Raw genomic sequence first — 18,777 nt, forward strand, 5'->3', positions numbered from 1 at the left:
TCCTGCAAAGACGGGCTCGCTAGGCGTCCCACCCCCATAGAGGTGCTGTGGGGTGTAAATGACACCATGGGCAGACCAAGCACAGATTCTCGTTCCTCGTAAGTGCAGGGTAGAATGGATTTGTGGAGACGGCGTTATGGCCGCACCGTGTAGACTCTCAGTGCTCCAAAGGGAAGACTTGTGGTTTGGAGATGGGATTCTCACATCGGTAAATACCCAATGATTGTGTTATTGGGCTCTTCTGATTTGAATCTATTCTTTGGAAAGTACATATTGTAGATATATTTTTCAAGCATGCGTGCTTTTTTTCTTTTATTATTTACAGTTCTACCCTCTCATCTCTTGGTGTGACTTTTCATGGAATCCAGGAAACAGCCCTAAGCCACCTGCCTCTTCACACTTCTCCGTGGTGGTTTTCTTCCCTGACTAGAAGAGGGTTTTGCATAGGAAATTTTCTTTGTTCCCCTTTTCTTGCAGTCTCTCTCTCTGTCTGCCCACCTCTCACCTGTCCATCTGTCCATTTATCTACCCACACATTCTTCTGACATGTTCCAAGAAGCACTTCAGGCAGCTTACAGAAGAACAGATACCAAATAAACAGGTGAGAAAATGGGGCCAAGTTCAGACAGTGAGGCTAGGAAGCGAGCTTGTGTGATGTTTGCAGGCGTGAAACACACGCCTCTGCCCTGTGACTTATCAGATCGACAACAAGAGTGTGCCTGAGGCTCCCAGCAGACACAGGGAAATAGGGTTTGTGGGAGATGCTCACTGGCTGTGAAATAAATAAGTGGATGTGGAGAAGCCCAGCCTTTCCAGCTACTAAGGCTTAGGAGGATATTTTGAGTGTCTTCCAAAATCAGAGTATTTCATCTTTTATTTTGTCAGAGTTCTACATACTGTTGGTTACATTCTATACCTGGAAATTTCTCCAAAACTCCTTCCCACATGAGTCCCATGGCTCAGGAATGGGGTGGTCCTGCTTATTGACAGTGTTTGGACAGAAACAGAAAATGACAGCCTCAAAGGTGCCTGGGATTTGTCAGTTATGTTTTGTCAGTTCTGTAGATTTCAGAGAATGTTTTCACAGTTTCTCTCCATCTGAGGCGGCAGTGTGCTCTCTTAGCAGCATCAGGAGCTCAGGGCCACGGGATGGTGAGTGCTGACTGCACTGCCGTCAAGGCATCTAAGGTAGTCACTGCAGGCGTGGTGCTTTTACATACGGCATTTCATGTTCTTTAATAGAAGGTTTCAACAGGGAGTTAATTGAGTTAATTAACATTTAATAAATATGATACTTTGTTGAAAAGACAGTTATAAGCAGAATATAAGCTGTGAAGATTTTAAGAACGGTTTCATTACTGAAATTTCAGTAGGGAAGATTCAGTTTACCTTATTTATGCCTCTCTTTTAAAGTAACAAAGAAACAAGACAGAAAAAGCAGAGGATGATTTCTGTTCTTCCTCTCGGCTTGCAGGTGCCCTCACCTCCAGTGACACCCATCCAGACACCAGCACTGACACTGGCCGTGCTCAGAACTGCCTCAGCCCTGAAGACACCACTGACAAATAGAAGGGGGCCACGCCCTGTTACAGCAGGTGCTCTCACTTAGTGGGTCCTTATGTAACTGTCCAGTGTTAATCAGGATCGCCCGTTCTACATTACATGACGCTGCTGCGGTGTCTCCTAGTTACTTGTTTCAGTATGTACTAGTGTATTTTCTCCAATGTGTGGTACTACACATCTTAAAATGCTTTTTTCAGATGAAAAATAATGTATATTTAATATAATAAGTCTGAAAAAAGGGGCAAAAGAGGCTATCCTGATCCCACTACTCAGAGATAATAATTAACACTTTAACATCTATTTTCTTTTCTTTTCATCAGTGTGTATCAACTCTTTCATAAAAACCAGTGAGCACTCTGTGCCTGTTTACTGTGTGGAGACCTCCATTTTCCATTTGGCTTTTTATATGTTTTTCTACAATATTCTCATTCCCCTGGCATGATTTTTAATGACCAGTATAGCATTCTGTCTTGTGGAGGCATCGTCCATTTTACTTCGGACTTAAATAAACTTTTAAATTCCAAGTATATTTAACTGAAATACTGAAAAGAGAACTGTGGTGGTACTGAAAGGCCCCTACATCCCTTCCCCTTTTTTCCTGAGGGCAAAACTGTTGACAATGTGGTGTATATATTTCATGATATTTATGCCTATGTATATACACATACATACATAGATACATACATGAATCTGAGAAATCTATGTATATGTGTGTGTATATATGCTTTATTGAAAAATAAGGTCATAATACATGTTTTATGCAGCTCGCTTTATTCACTCAGGGGTATAACATAGACGTCCTCCCACTCCATACTCACCCGGTCCTTTCAGATAGAGTGGAGGGGTCCCCTGATATGCAGGTGTGTTCTCTTGTGCAAGGACACCTTTGATGGGAGAGTGCTGTGGACAAGGCCCTGAACCTTGCCGAAACGCCGGCCCCATCAGAGCCCACAGCTCGCCGTGATTTACCGCTTCATTGTCTTGATGGTGGACACTTAAGTTTTCTCCATTTTCCACTGTCAGAAAAGATGTTTGACTGGCATCCTTCTTCTGTAAATATTCCTGTGATCTCGTATGAGTATTCCTTTAGTTAAGGCTTCTGGAAATTTAGTCCCTGGATGTGACATTTACATTCATCACAGGCTCTTTTCAAGTGACTAGAAATTCCATCTCCAGTGGGGAATGAAAAGATGTAGAATTACTTATGTAACCATTTCTCTATAGCTGGATTTGATTTCACTTCAGCTTTTCATCCCACCATTGTAAACAGTGCTGTGAAAATATCCTGATTAGTACATCATTTTGAATTGATTTTTTTCTAAACGAAACGATTCCTAGAAGGGGAGTTGAGTCTGTGTGTACACACGTTTTTCAGAGTTTACATATCCATTGACATGTCGTCCTCCAAACACGTTGCTCACAGTTTGTTCTCTCACAGATGGACACTAGCTAGAACAACTTTTAAAAATATTTGCCAATATGATGAGCAAAAGTGCTTTTTCATTGTTTTAGTTTGCATTTGATGACCAATGAGGTATTCAGCATTTTTCACTTATTAGCCATCTGACTTTTAAAAAGTGAATGATCCCTTTTGTCCTTTGCACACAGTTAAGTGAGGGAGCTTCTTGTTGCTTTGTGACAGCTCTTTGTATGTTATGAACATTAACCCCTTGACTTCATCAATATGTATCACACAGTTTTTACTTGTCATTTCTTGCCTTTCATTTTATTCAGTAGGTTTACTTTTGTTGTGGCCCAAAATATACTTAAGATAGTAAATGTCTTCTTTTTGGGTTTTATTTTTGGTATTATTTTAGAAATACTTTCTTATAATGGTACAAATCTCTTCTGTAGGTTTTTTAATCTCTAAGATGGAGATGATAATAGTACTTGTTATAGTGAGAGGAAGTTGAATTAATATGAGCAAAGAGTTGTATTTGCTGTTATTAGAACTTTTTAATATTTACATCACTATCTGTAATTTTTCTTGTGGTCATTATGACAGGAATATAATTTGTTCTTTCCAGGTGATTCTCTGATTGTCCCAGGACAATTATTGAATTCATACTTTGCTCTTTGATTTGAAATCCCCCATGTACAAAATACTTATGTACACTAAAGTCTCTTTTTGAGCTCATGGTTTATTTCTGTCAATCTTAATTTATTACTCCAGAACCATAACTTACATATTGTAAAAATTTATTTAATATCTGACAGTGTGATATTTTTTTTTTGATTCTTTTCTCCCATCCCAATTTTTCTTGGCTAGTATTATGACTTTATTATTCCTGAAGAATTCTATAATACTTTGTTCAAGTTAAAGAATAAAAACAGATAAGGGTTTTCATAGGATTTTTTAGTAAGTTTTGAATTATCTTTAACAGAACATTCATCTTTACAAAACTGCTTTCCTCCATGCAATATGTTGATGTCTCTACATTCACATCTCTTACTTTACCCCTCAGTATAGTCCTGTAGTTTTCTCCATGTACAAAATGGGCATGAGTTTTGAGTTTAGCCCAGATTATTGTTTATGTTTTACTTAATTTTGTAAGTGAGAATTTTTTGCTATTATATTTTTTAACTCTTTAAACTGACACCTAGGAAGGCAGATTCGGATTGTCAATACTCACTTTGTAACTTGTCATTTAAAATTGTAAGTATTAAATACTTGTTCCAGAATCCTTTCTTTTCTGTTTTTCAAAATTTGTTTCCAAGATTATCAGAGTGGTCGTAGCTAAGTAGTATATTTGGGGAGACTGATGGAGAGAGGTAGTGTGGCTCATGTACAAACTGTGAGCATTTTCATGGCTGCCTTTAGGCTGGAGAGGCCTCCGAAGAGCCCAGGTTAGACCAGGGATGGCTTTTTATGCACTTGAAAGCCAGCATTCCTGCCTTTGTGGAGAAGCCTGTTGGGCGTGGCAGGTAGATGATCAAGGTCTGATGGAGGCCATTGGCTGCACAGAGCCCTGTGTCTGTGAGAACTGGCGACCATTAACATGGGAAATGCTTGGCGCCAGGAACACTGCAGGGGAGCTGGGGAGCCTGTGTGTTAAGGATTTTCCAGTCCTGGGAGTGAGAAGAGCAGACTCTGCATTCAGATCTGAGTTTGAATTCATCCTCTCTTGTTTACTGGTCCTCTGACTTTTGTCAAGTTATATATCCGCTTTGAACTCCTGTTTTCTTGTGTCTCAAAATAGGAGAATTAAGGCCTGCTGCTAGAGTGTTTGATCAGGGTAAATGATTTGTGTCTATAAGATGCCACGTACTCTCACAAGTTCAGTGAGAAATGGGCTGTTGCCTCTTCTGCAACTCAGTGTTCGACAAGACACCTGGGGAAAGCCAGTCCCTAATTTGTGTGTGATGCAAGTAGGAACAAAATTAATGTCTTGCCGTTCACTAGCAGTATTCTTACTCCTTTGCTTCATTTACTTCTTTCCTCCTTTCATTTCCCCTTTCCCCTCCTCCACCAAAAGAGCCTGAGAATGTCTCAGAACACTAGATTCAAATTACTTTAAAGGTTGTCTCATCCTCATGAAATGACAGTAACATAAAAAAATCTGTACACATCCCAGAATTCATTGTATTTGATTTACACACACACGCGCGTGCACACACACACACACACACAATCAGGCTACCTCCCACTTACTGAGGAAGAAGAACCACTTATTCTGAGTTTTCATTCACTGTCCGTGAGAGCAAAGTGTCTTACGCAGACTTTCACCTGGCTTCATGCATGGTGTTTTTAGTTGGATTTCTGCTTTGTGGCCATAGAATTATTCTCCTAACAGAAGAGAGGAAGTGGAGACATAGACATTCTGCTCAGATATTCGTGTCATCATATTTGAGTTGGGAAGGACTTAAGACAGCATAGAGTCGTAACTGTTTATGGGTGAGAATCCATGATAGTGTAACTTGGACAAGAACCTGGATCTTCTGCCATCGTGCCCACGCGGGTGAAGAGGCAACTTGGTGGGGGATGGCAGTGATCCTTCTTGCTTGAGTTCCAGGATCTTGCTAGTTTTCATTGCTCACCTGCCTTTAGTTAAGGTCCATGTGGCCTCTCATGGGAAGGTCACTCTGTTCTGATAAATAAAGTTACTAATCAGCAAAAAGCTCTGGACCCACTCATATTTCCCAGAGTTTTTTCTGCTGACCTGCTGACACTTTATATAAATGAGACTTAAGAAACTACTGGATATAAAATCCTTTGTGTTATCGTTAGCCCTCGAGTTCCATAGGAATGGGGTGCTGTCTCAGGCTGTCTAAGGCTAGATCTGAATAAAGATAGGGTGATAGGCTTTGCTGCTGGACCCTCCACAATCAAATGTGTTTTCCACCTTAGTGTTTAGAATCAGGCAGATGAGCTCAAATCTTGCCTTTACCAGTTATTAGCTTAGTGACCTTGGGGAAGAAACTGTACTTATTTGTGTTCAATTTTCTTTGTTTGTAAATAAGTTCAGTATTTATTTTAAGGTTTTTGATTTAGAGTTGAATGAGTTAATTTCCTCATTTATACCTAAAATACAGATCGCGTGGCTCTATGATGGTGCCTTTGTTGTTGATTACTAAGGCACTCGGCAGGGAGAAAGGGGGTGGGGGACCCCTGGATTCTAGAGCTTATTATATTCCAGGATATGCTTGTAAAAGACTGGATGTGCAGTGGATTTTTAGTAAATATCCATTCCTTTCCTAATCCACATTGATTGTGTATATATCTTTATATTAATATATGAACAAATTTATAATGCAATTTAAATCTTTCTGTAGAATTTAAAATATGTAGTTGTAACAAAAATACGTGAAATAAAATGATTTCACTTTTATTTTCTTTTCAATAAGCAAAACAAAATAAAATAGAAAAGAAAAAAAAGGTTTGAAGGAGTAGAAATAACTTTCCGTAGAATCAATTCCCTAACAAAGGTTTTTTGGTTGTGTTGTTAAACAGCATATAAAATTGATAGGTTGTGACATACTGGAAATGAGGAAACAGTGGAGACATACTACCTCCAATGAAGTCATTTAGTTACCACGTCAAAACTAGTTCTGCTTCCTGAATGACAGGCCAGTAAATCGGGAGATGAGGTGTTAGAGCAAGGAATAGTGACTTTATTTGAAAAGCTGGCAGACCCAGAAGATGGCATACTGATATCCTGGAGAACCCTCTTCCCCAAGTCAGAATTCAGTCTCCTTTTTTACTAAAAAGGGGCGGGGGTGTGGTTGGTTGTTGCAAACTTCTTGCTGTACGAATTGATTTCCTTGGAATCCTTTGTTCTTGCAGCTGTCCATGTGGGTCAAATCATGGTGCCCCTGTAAAACCTCCAAAAATAAACAAAGTTTATTCTGTTTTACTACTTGCCATCTATATATAAGTGCAGAAGAGCTAACATCCTTAAAGATCAGAGCCAGGAGAATAGTCTCTCCTGGATATTTCAGGCTAAAGGCAACTTTCTTTTACAAAAGCTCCAGAGCTATCAAGTCTGAACCTAGAAAACAGGGCAGAGGTTTAAAGCCAAAGGAACACATCTAATATGGAGTCAAATTTGTTCTTTTCTATTACAATTTCTTTTTCCACCTCATAAATAATTTTATTAAGAAACATGAGCAATTTTTTTTTTATTTTTGCTTCTTAATAACGGATAAGTGGTCCAAATACATTTTTGTGATCAGGGATGCTGTGCGTGCCTTGGGGTCACAGCAAATTCTTGTTGGGGGTGGTCGACCCTGCAACATGCCTGATGCCCCGTGACCCTTGGTGAGAGTCCCCCTAACCAGGGGCTATCTTCAGGAACCAGCATATGGGCATTGACCTCTGGAGACCTCTTCTTCAGGTGCAGGAAATTTTTTCAGATACTGTGATTGAAAAATCACTCCAGCTGGGGAAAATTAGGGAATAAAGGAAGAGGAAAGGGGCTTGGAGTAGAGTAGAAGAGAAGGACAGAAGATCATGGAGCCTGGGGGTTTGGCAGCGGGGCCTCCGGAGAGAGAGAAGCAGGGGTGTGGAGGGGCCCGGTTCCAGAACCAGCTCCTGCACCTGTCCCAGCGCCCAAGACACACAGCCTTTAATGACCCAGGACTCTCTGCTGTCTGGGCGTCACTCTAGGCAGAACCTTGAGAACAAAATTAAGGGGTGGGCAGTACTCACCTAGGGGGTCACAGAGGACTTTGTTCAAGTCCACAGTGCCTTTTCTGGTCATGTGTCTTCAGTTGTCCTTTATCTTAGGATCTGAGGAACAGGAGCAAGGAACTCAGGGAGAGATCCAGGAAGACATCTGAGTGTGTTAGGGAGGACATTCACAGCGAAATGGGGAGCGAGGACACCTGCAGCAAAGTAAAATGACTTTACAACTATTGCATCAGAGCTGCAGGTATGAGAGAGCCTAAGCCTGTTTCAGAGTGCAGGGGACAAGTGGAAAGGAATGGTAAAATTTCCACTGACAATTGAAATTTTGTTAAACAGCCTGCTACTCTTAATTGTATCACTTGAATGTAGGCAGGTGTATGTCTGTGAGCATTTATAGGTTCACACAAACCCACCAGCCCCTCTTGACCCCATCGGGGATGGGCTTTCTCAAGCACAGTGCACCTCCTGCTTGGGTGGGCCATGCTGCATGTCCTCACCTTGGGCCGGGCTGCTGCAGGGCACTGAGTCCCCAGGCACGGGCTGTGAGACACGACAGGAACATCTCTGCTCATAACTGAGAGCATCCGTTTCCCCCTGCAGTGTAAGAATGCCGGTGACTCAGTTAGAAGCATGCTTCAAAGCTGTCCGTGTCTTTGCCATCCAGAAGCGGAGCCTGAGAGCTTCTGAATTTCTACAGAATGCGGTTTACATTCACCTTCGATAGGTGAGTGCATGTCCACTTACAATTGGAGGAATTACTGCAGTTTTTCTGAAACTTACCACTATCCCATCTGATTTTTCTGTGCTAGGATTCAGTATAGCCTGCTAAAAATTCTGGAGTCAGATCTTGAAACCATGATGAAGAGGACTATTTATCTTATTTCTTTATATGATAGTATTTTACTTTCAAAATTCAGAGTTTTTGGTTTTTTGAGGAAATTTGGGGGGGTTGGAGAATCAACTTTTCTCTTACCATCTATGTGACCTGTTGCTATATGCCTCTCACCTGTCTTCTGTCACTTGTGAGGCAGTTCCATTTGTGACCCTGTCCGGTTGGTTCATGTTATAAAACATAAAGTCTGTAAAAGTACAGTCCCTTTTACTCTGAAGACATTCCACAAGTACTACTTAAATCTGAGTGTGGTTTTTAGAAGACAGAATCATTAGAACATGTACTTGCAGGTTGCTAGTGCAAAATCCCCAAATCAATATTCTAGCTCAACATCTAAGATCTTTCTAATCTACCTTGGATTTGTATGGATAAGTGAAGCAGTTTCCTAAGAACATAAGACCAGGTTTAGAATATAGGCTGGTGTAGTTCAGCAGGTCCTTCCATGCTGATGCTCTGCCAGAGGGTGGGGCCGAGGAGAGAGGGCGTGTCCTGCCCTCCCTGAGCTGACAGTTTCATGGCAAAGACCTTCATCAGGTGAAGAACTGGGAGTTTCTTCTAAGAACAGTGGGATTGAAAAGAGTCCTATAAGCGCGGGACTGACAGAATCCCATTTGACTCAAGTAGGGGAGAGCGGTTGTGGGGCCACTTGGGAGACTCGTGAGTCCAGGTGGGCAGTGTTGGTGGCTTCCACTTGAGAGGTGAGATGGTCAGTGGGTAAAAGCGAACAGATTGAAGACATGTTTAGATGGTAAAAAAAAGGATGAATGCTGTCTGTGAAGGTAGGATGGAGTAAGGCCCAGCTTTCTGGGTGGATTAATCAGGTAAATGATGGTCCTGCTGTGCTTTTAGGAGGGAAACTTGCAGAGGAAGTTCGGGGGGAAAACTGATGAGTTCAGTTGTGGGTAAAGTGAAAGGCTGCTCGATGTGTGGTCTGGGAACTCAGGTGAGAGCCAGTAGTGAGTAGAGGGAGGGGAGAGAGACTTTCAAATCATTTTGTCTTGTGAACATACAAATAAGAATGAGTAATGACACACAAAACCTCTAAATTCTGGATTTAAAACCCAATAACATTTTGTTATATTGAGTGCAGAGGTTCTTAAATTTTTAATAGAAATTAAACAAATAGAAACAAAATAGTGGAGTTAATCAACATCTTAGAGTTGATGTGTGTCCTTGTATGTATTTTGATACCTCATCTATTTATAAGCATAATCTACAAAAGCTTGTTTAGCATAAGATTTAAAAAAAGGGACGGGGCACACAATGTTGTGGGTTGAGGCTGATCACCTTGGGCAAATTTTGTAGTCTCTCTGTGCCTTAGTTTCATCTTCTGTGACTGCCCCCGGGCCCCTCATCACAGCTGATTTCCTAGAATAGATTTTGGGAGGGAGGCTGCTGAAGGGATTAAGAAGTGACAAATGCTAGAGATAATGAAGAGAGACAAAAAAACAGATTAAAGCCTATAAACTTTGTACAAATACCCTCAAAAGTGAAAGAATCCCACAGTGTTTTGAGCCACTTAGCGTAAGGGAAACAAAATCACGTGGACCCAATTCTCTTGAACATGTGAGTATTGTGGGTGGGAGGATTTCATCAGAAAAGTGTTGAGAAGAGGCTTTTGGTTTCCCTTGACATTTCCAGTAAGGATGGGGCAGAGGAGCGAAAACCCCCTCTTCACAGTGGAAGCTGCTGTTTTGTGCGAAACTGACCAAAGGTTGGAGACCAATCATCAGCGGTGCTGGCAAATGAAGAGACTTCAGGATTGGGTGGGGCACTTGCTGTGACTTCCAGGTGACCTGCTGGCTGGGGGCTGTGAGGAGGGCAGTAGGTTTGCAGGGAGACCCGGGCATAATCCCTGGCTCTGAGGCTGCTGGTCTGATTAGCAGACCTGGGCACCCGAAGTCCTAATGGGGCAGCTCATGATGTAGCCTGGGACACCTGCCATTCTGAGGGTGAGAAGAGGGCTCCTCTGAGGGGGTGTCCCTGTGGAGAGTGGAAACATCCTCCTGCAGGGGAGAAAGTGCCTCTGAGCATGGGGCCGGAAACACAGGCAAGACCAGCCTGAACACGGAGGGTTTGGGAACCCGGAAGTCATACAGTGGCCTGAGCAGCCTTGTTCCTGAGAGACTGGAGGGAAAAGATGCTGAAAAGTCAGGCAAGGGTCCGACCCTGTGGTGGGTTATGAGTGACAAGAAAGGACTGGTCAGGCAGGCACGAGAGAACCCTGTGGGTGTCCCAGCTGGGGCATCATGCCGGAGGGAGGAGCAGAGTTATAGACTATGCCACTTATTAGCTGTGTGACTTTGAGCAATATCACTCCACCTCTCTCTACATATATCTTGATGTGTAAAGTGACAGAGTGACAGGCTCGTGTCATCAGAAGGCTTAGTTTAGCTCTGATCCTCTGTGTCCTGTCCTGTCAGTGCTGCCCTGCAAGTTTCTGCAGCGGCTGCTCTTACCCTGAGATGGGAGGGCGCAGAGGGACATTGTAGAGCCTAAGGGCAGGAAGAGGTTGCTTTAAAAGCAGACATGTAGCCGCCTGCATTTGCAGACCTTCAGGCAGTTTGGTTGAAGTTAGTGGAGAGAACTTTGGAGGCCTTAGTATCCTCACAAAACTTGTTTTCCCTTGGGGACTGGATTTAACTTTGCAGATCCATGTTGAAGATTTGAGCTTCTGGCAAAGCTGTTTTCAGAGATGGGTATATACGTAACATATGGTATAAAATAAAATGCTTTTATCTAATGTGTGGGACTTTGCAGGTCTCGGGAACAGCTAAGTTGGCCTGGTCTCCACGGATGACAGTAGGGGTCAGCAGAGCGTGCGGGAGGGCAGGCTGACCGCCTTGCTTCTGCAGGGGGTTCTCCATAGCAAGACACTCTGTTGAGTTGACTCTTCACTAAGTTTGGTCTGAGCAGATAGCAAAGTAATGAGTTCTGGTGGGATTGTATAATGACAGGAAGAAAGAGGAACCCGTGGTTTTCGGGAATAGAACACGCTTTTGGTTCCTGATCCAGTGTGTTCCATTACAGAATTGATGAGTTGTGTCTATTCTGGGACTTGATTGAAAGAAACATTCAGCCTTAAATTTAAGAGTTATGTATTATTTGGCGGGAGGACTCGAGCCGGGATGACAGCCTTTCAGATCACTCTGAGGGACTGCTCCCAAGAGGTAGGGAAGGAGCTGGGTTATATAGGAGCTTTACAACAAAGACCAGGTAGTTGGAACAATAAAAGATTTTTTGTTATCTAAGAAAGCCAGGTATCTCAAGTTCAAGAATTTAGTGCTTTTCTATGTATGGGAGGATGCGAACATTTTGGTCATTGAATTCAATTCTTTGACGAGCACCTGGCTATCTAGGGCCAGTAACCTGTTGTTTCTTACTGTGAGTCCGCTCAGAGGGCACCACTGTGAGTGGTTGAGAGGCTAGGCTGCAGGCTTGTACTCGCTGGGGTTTGGCAGCAGCTGCTGATGACTTGGTTTCAGCATTCTTTGTTTACTGACATGGATGCAGTATTTTCATTCACATTGTAGTATTTTCAGTCACAGTGCTCCCCCTTGGTCCTAAATTCGGCCAATATTTTGAGAGACGTTTCATGACCAATTTTGTCCCATGGTGCTAGGATGGCTCATTCCTAGTTAAGTTGAAGAATATTCTGAGCTGCCATTCAAGGTGTTAGATTTTTTATCAGGACCTGTTGATACTAAAATTTCTCTGGATCGCCTGTCTTACTAGTCTATTATGATCCAGGAAATGTTTGCCCTTCGTTGCTCATTCCCATACCTAGAATCACACTATTACAATTATTTTATACAGGGTTATAAACTTTATCTATTTCTTCAAGATGTTTAGCCATCATCAATCTTGTAGGCCTAGTTACACATTGGGAAATGTAACAGACAACAATTTTATTATATAGACAGGATATAAGTTATAAAGCTAGTAACGTTAATAAAGTCACGAATAAGAATTTAATAGTCGAGAAGTTATATTTTTGGGTTAAAATTTTGCTTGTGTTCCTGATTGAGTTTGAGTGATCTTATGAGAAATTTCATATTTATGCTCAGGGTCATAGCAGGTATTAATTAGCCTGGTGAGGTCTCCCACCTTGTAAGATCAACAGTGGCCTAAACAGAACTATAATTTCCTTTTTAGAATAACGTTTCTGAGGGTTATCTAGTTAGAGCCTTGGAGTAGGGAAACCCACCTAGGTAACACAGAAGTACTAGACATAGGTAATTTAGCATAAACTTCACAGTTGGAGTAGTTCATAATCAAAGGTAGGAGAAATTATCAAAGTAATTGGCATACAGGCCTGGTTTGGTGTTTTGGGTCAGCTGTCTTACCTCAGATGTCGTCGTCTTCTCATCCTGGCCTGGGTAGATTTTTCTTCATTTGGGCATTGTTTTAAGGTGAGCAGTGCTCTATAGCCCAGTGCACTGCAGGGGATGTTTCTGATAGGAAATGAATCCAAAAGTCCATTTCCTTCAGCTTTGGTATGTACGGTCTAGTTAAGAGTACCTGATAAAGGATCCTTCCATTCAGGTTGGAGACAGTTCTTTAAGTCATGCCTGTTCCAGTATGTATAATCCCCTGGCTTCAGGTCATGGGGCATTGGAACTTTACCGAGGATAGATTACTGAACTTCAGAAACAAACCTAGAGTATTCTTTTCATAATTCAATTAACCTTTACAGCAATGTGACATAACAGCAAGGAATGATCTGGGAAATGTCTTAGTAAATATAGACCTCAATTAACAAAACTAGAAATTAATATCCATTAAAATATAATCTTTTTTCTCTCTAAAGTTACCCTCATTTTTCTCAAATAAAGCCATATCAAGATTAATTTGTTTACAAGTTAAGTCTGATTATTTGATCATATAGGCTTTTTTAAATTGGCTGTGTTGGAACTTTTAATAGAGTCTCAGGTTAGAATGTTAATAAGGTTTTCTAAGGCCAGGAAAGCCACATCAAGGTCTTGTCATGGTTTTCTGCCTTACATATTTAGGTAAATTCTTTTCTCCTTAAAATCCTTAGAATACCTTGAGATTCCTATATCTGTTAGGAGATGATCTTCCTCATTTGTCTGATAGAGCCACTGGGGACCTAAGAGATTTTAGTCTCTTGAGGGATCAGATAGAGAGAAAAGATAACTGTTCCAAGTCTGATTACATAGGTATAATTTATCAAATTTCTGTGAATCATAACTAGTTAAGGAGAAGAGTTTCTTTATGTCAGGGAAACAGGTTAAAAGCCAGTAGTATTTCAGACAAAATAAAAAATTATAACCATATTCACCAGTTTACTCAGTCCCATGTAACTAATTTTTTAATCAGTTTTCATTAGACATTTAAAATTTCTTACCGAGTTTAGTTCACTGCTATAGTTTGAAATTTATTAGAAACCAGTAAATCTCCTTGAAGAGAAAGCATTTTGCAAAATCATCAGAAGAAAGCAATTAACTGTCTATAAATGACAAAAATTTAAAAGCATGGTTAGACACCGTTACACTAAAATCGATGAAGAAACCTGGTCACTATAACCAGAAATATGACTGGTAACATTTTAGATATGCCAGATTTTAGTGAGTCCATATAATTTCTAGAGTATCTATATTAATAATGTTTTCTCATACCATATAACCTTAGAAGATTTATTATTCATTTGACAATACCATGTATTTAACATGCCAAATAAATTTACTAGTTTAAAATCTCTCTTTGGGATGTTTCAGGGGCCCTCTGTAGCATCCCAAACTTAACTGGAGATTAAAAGAACTTTAATTAGAAATTGATATTTGGGGAGCTTGTTAAAAGATTTCAAAACACTTGGTCACGTAAACATATAGATCACTGTAAAGTAGTACTTATTCATTAAGAAAATACGTCAAAGGTAAAGGCAGAACAGATCAGGTAAGTGGTATAAGAAGCTTTACAATTTGTTACTGAAGGTGGATTAACATTTCAAGACAATTTTGTCCTCTTAACAGAAAGTAAACCAAATCTACTCTTGTACCAGTTTATGTCTAAGATTCATTTACTTTGCCCAAGTTGATTCTAAATTTAGCCAATTCCGACCACGTACAAATCCCTTTCTTCAGGGTTCCTCTTCCACAAGCCTTCCACAGCTTTCTATACTCATATTAGTTTGTTCCTTATTTTCTATTCCATTCAGAAGTAACCAGCTTCAGGACAAAGTCACTATTTTTTATTAACAAAATATAATTCCATTCTTATATCTTCCTTTACACATTTATCTTACTTTCCTAAGATACTGAGATCATTCCCTTAATAATAAAGACTATTTCAGGGTGGCACCAACCATTTATTAATACTTCTAAACACCTTTATTTTCTCTGTAAGAGGAAGTTAAATGTTAAATAATTCATATTTCAATCTTATTTTATCTGAAAATGGCATAGCTATTTAATAAAATCCTATCATTTAACTTAATGTAGCACAACTCTAGAATTTAAAGATATCAAACATTTAGAGATTATCTTAAACATACATTTTAAAAATATATTTTAAAAATTTACCCAAAGCTCTCATCTCATTTGCATTTAATTTATTTAAATTTTACCACACCACATTACTATTATATTTTTTAACAAATCTGCACCAGATATAACAGGATCTTATTTGACTTTCATTAAACCTAGGTTCAGTAAAAGTACTATACTTAATATTGGTGACTTTAAAGATGTCTACATAAATTAGAACATACTTAAACTAAACAATATCAAATATTATCTTAATATTGAATATTTTCCAATTCACATGAAGCTGAAGGTCAATTTGGTCAGTTTTTATTTTAAAACTACTTAATTTGTAAGCTCTTATTTTTTACGCCAATTAAGCAGAGCTCTTTGACATTGATTTTTATTTTTTCAGCTGTAGAATTATCTCACATCTACAATGTGTACGCAGGCTTATAAACAGACAAAAGCTAGAGATTTCATAGCTTCACTTTAAAACTTACTTATGAGATAAGTATAATAATAGTTGTAGTAAACTGAATTTGCTTGCTCAAATAACTAAGTCTTACCATTTATGAAACAGACATTTAAGATTTCTTGACAAAGACTTAAGGACCCATCAGGGTTCTGAGTTGTAAAATGCCACAAATTTCTTTGGCCCTGAGTTTTATCTCGTTGAGCTAATTAGGCTCAGTCCTAGGTCACTGTTTGCTGTATTTACATTTCTGATCTGCAAGACAAAGACACACGCTTCCAGTTCCCCAGAGAATTTCTCTGTCACGCAGGCCCAATTGTATCTCCTTAATTTGCTTCTTTGTATCAGTGAGAAGAGCTGTAAACAAAGAATTCCATGTTTAAAATTTTAAGGTTTACTTTATCTTGCCTTTGAAAGCTTGCATAAGGCATTTAGTAAGGTCTCTTTTCCTTGAGTTATAAGTTAAACCCAGGGTAAACCTCTTATTATATTTTTTATTAGCTACTGAATATTAGTTTTTAGTTTTACGTTATATTGGACATGTCATGTAACTCTATTGGTTTCCTTTACTGTGTTCAATTAATATTTTCTGAGGGATAGATACGTGCCCAGCCTTGTAATACCAAGAAGGGGAAGCGTTTTTCCGTTGAAACATATCTATCCCAAAAGATAATTAAGCAAGATGTTTATACAAAGCCCATTTAATATACCAATTTTACAAACTTTTATCTCAATTTTATTAAATCTTATACCTTTAATTTTTATATTTATTATGTTTAATCAATAATTCTTATTTCTAGAAGGAGTGCCAAAAGCCTTTTTTTTTTTCCGTGCATTGTATCTAATTTTATAGAAAAGTCTCTGGGATCCCAAAATTTGAGCCAAAGAGCTTAGGCCCTTCTCAATTTTAATTTCATTAATTGGTCTGTTGTCCCAATCATTGATCAAGTATTTCAGTCTATATATATTTATATATATATATATATATTTTTTTTAGCCCTATAAATACATATATTTTAAACTGTGGTAAATAAAACGGACTTGTTTGAACTTTAATGTTGGGGGTAGTAAGTGATATCTTTGGCTCTTTTTTTTTTTATCTTTACGTAGTGTAGTATCAAAACCTTGTATGTAAATGCAAAAATGTCCATTTTATTTATCTCATTCAAAATAACCATATAAAAATATTTATCCATTTGGGATAAGCCCCTTATCTTTTTTTTTCCTACATCTTTACAATTCTTTTTCCAGTTATTCAACCTAATTAACATTAATTATTCTAAGTTTTTATTAGCATGTCTAAAACCATTGATTGGAAAGTAAAAACACAAATGTAGCTTTTGAAACCAGTTTTTTTTTTTTTAAAGAGTTATTAAGTTAAACATTAGATATATTTTTCGACCTTTAAACTTGATTTTATTAGGTACCAATAAAACAGATGTTTATAAAGAGAGCTCTTTCAACTTTCACCAATTTAAAAGTTTTTCCAAATTAAAGGATCCAACATATGGCCATCAATTTATATATATTTATTTATATAAAACAAAATATATATATATATTTTAAACCAATAAGATGAAGAGGATTTTCCACATGAGAGTGGGTGTGTTGCCTAAATAAAATTCAAAAGTTTACTCTCCAAAAGCTAAAGGCCTTTGTGGTACATGCTGATGAAACAAAGGTTAAGATGGCAAAATATCTGAAAATTGGTACAATCAAAGGATTGTTGAGAATCCCAATTTATTTGCGTGGCCACCATATGTATACAATATTTCTACCTTTTGTATGGCAGATTCCAAGGTTTCCTTTAAAAAAAAAGGAAACACATATATATATACGTACACAAAAATAAAATACCCAGAGAAAGATAAAACGTTTTCATTTCAAGGACATAGGAAAAAACATCCAAGATACCCCTAAATGGGATTTTGTTTTATAAGTTCAGAATTCCTAAAAATGTTTTTATCAGGCCTGGTTAGTTACTTTCAGAGTGAGGTATTTTTTTTTTTTTTTTTTGCAATTAATGTAAGATTTGTACGTATATAAACCTGGCTGTGGTATTAGTTGAAGGCTGGCAATCTGTCATTTCTTTTTCTTTTCTTTTCTTTTTTTCTTTTTCTTCTTTTGAAAATTCTATTCCCCATTCTAAGGTCGGGTTCTCAAAATAAAATTGCTAGTAAGTTTTCCCGCAGGGGCAACTATATGGCATGAAGTATTTGCCTCTACCAATCCTGCAAGTTTCTCTGTCACTGGAGAAAGCTGTTACCAGCCAGGAGGAGGGTCCCATTTTTGGAGTTGAAAGGTTCCTCATAAGAGTTTTACTTTTATCCTGAAAAATTCAGTAGAGGTAACCAAATTGAGGAAAACATTAGACCAGCCTCTTACCTAACCACTCAGTCCTGAACCCAGTGTCTTTCAACTTGGACCAACTCGGGACGTCTCCACTGGGTGAGTATTTTCCTGGTATGTTTCCACCAGCCCCACTTTGGACGTCTCCTCAAGGTGGGTGTTTCCTGTTATCTTTCAACCAGGCCCCACCCAGCATGTCTCCACTGGGTGGGTAATTCTCCCCCAGTATCTTTCAACTGGAGGGCCAGGTACCTGGATACACTGCCAAATAAAACTCAGGATCATCAACCAATATGGGAGATCCGAGAACCAGGAGAGACTCACCCAAACTCATCTGGACTCCCCGAGGAGGCAGACGGGCACAAAGGGCCACTGCTGATACCAAGGCTCCGGTTCCTCGGAGAGCTCAGCTGGAGAGAAGTCTGCTCTGGGTCCTTTCATGGTTTCCAAAACTGTTGACTGAAATACATGTGCAGACTAAAAGTTAAGAGTTATGATTTATTTGGCAGGAGGACTTGACCTGGGATGACAGCCTCTCAAATCTCTCTGAGGGACTGCTCAGAAGAGGTTGGGGAGGAACTAAGATATATAGGAGCTTTACAACAAAGACCAGGAAGTTGGAACAATAAAAGATTGCTTGTTATCTAAAGAAAGCCAGGTATGTCAAGTTCAAGAATTTAGTGCTTTTCTATGTATGGGAGGAAGCAAACATTTGGACTCACTGAATCCCTTCTTTAGACAAACACCTAGCTATCTAGGGCCAATATCCTGTCTTTTCTTATTCTGTGTCTGCTCAGAGGGCACCGTTGTGAGTGGCTGCAGAGGCTGGGCTGCAGGCCTGTCCTTGCTGGGGTGTGTTGGTAGCCGCTGATGACTTGGTTTCAGCATT

General features: G+C 39.4%; 1 long non-coding RNA gene across 2 annotated transcripts; it reads right to left on the reverse strand.

The window, feature by feature from the left end:
• Positions 1-6,467: 6,467 nt before the first annotated feature.
• On the reverse strand, positions 6,468-18,483 carry LOC141573943 (uncharacterized). Of its 2 annotated transcripts, XR_012500444.1 has the most exons (4): positions 9,870-18,483; positions 8,188-8,284; positions 7,712-7,887; positions 6,468-6,885 (listed from the first exon to the last, which is right to left on the reverse strand). It is a non-coding gene; the product is annotated as an uncharacterized LOC141573943 (long non-coding RNA). The 2 variants fall into 2 exon arrangements; XR_012500443.1 differs by lacking the exon at positions 9,870-18,483 and having other exon boundaries at positions 8,188-9,858.
• Between the last annotated feature and the right edge of the window lie 294 nt (positions 18,484-18,777).

Source organism: Camelus bactrianus, chromosome 18, assembly GCF_048773025.1.
Source record: "Camelus bactrianus isolate YW-2024 breed Bactrian camel chromosome 18, ASM4877302v1, whole genome shotgun sequence".
NCBI classification, from domain to species: Eukaryota; Metazoa; Chordata; class Mammalia; order Artiodactyla; family Camelidae; genus Camelus; species Camelus bactrianus.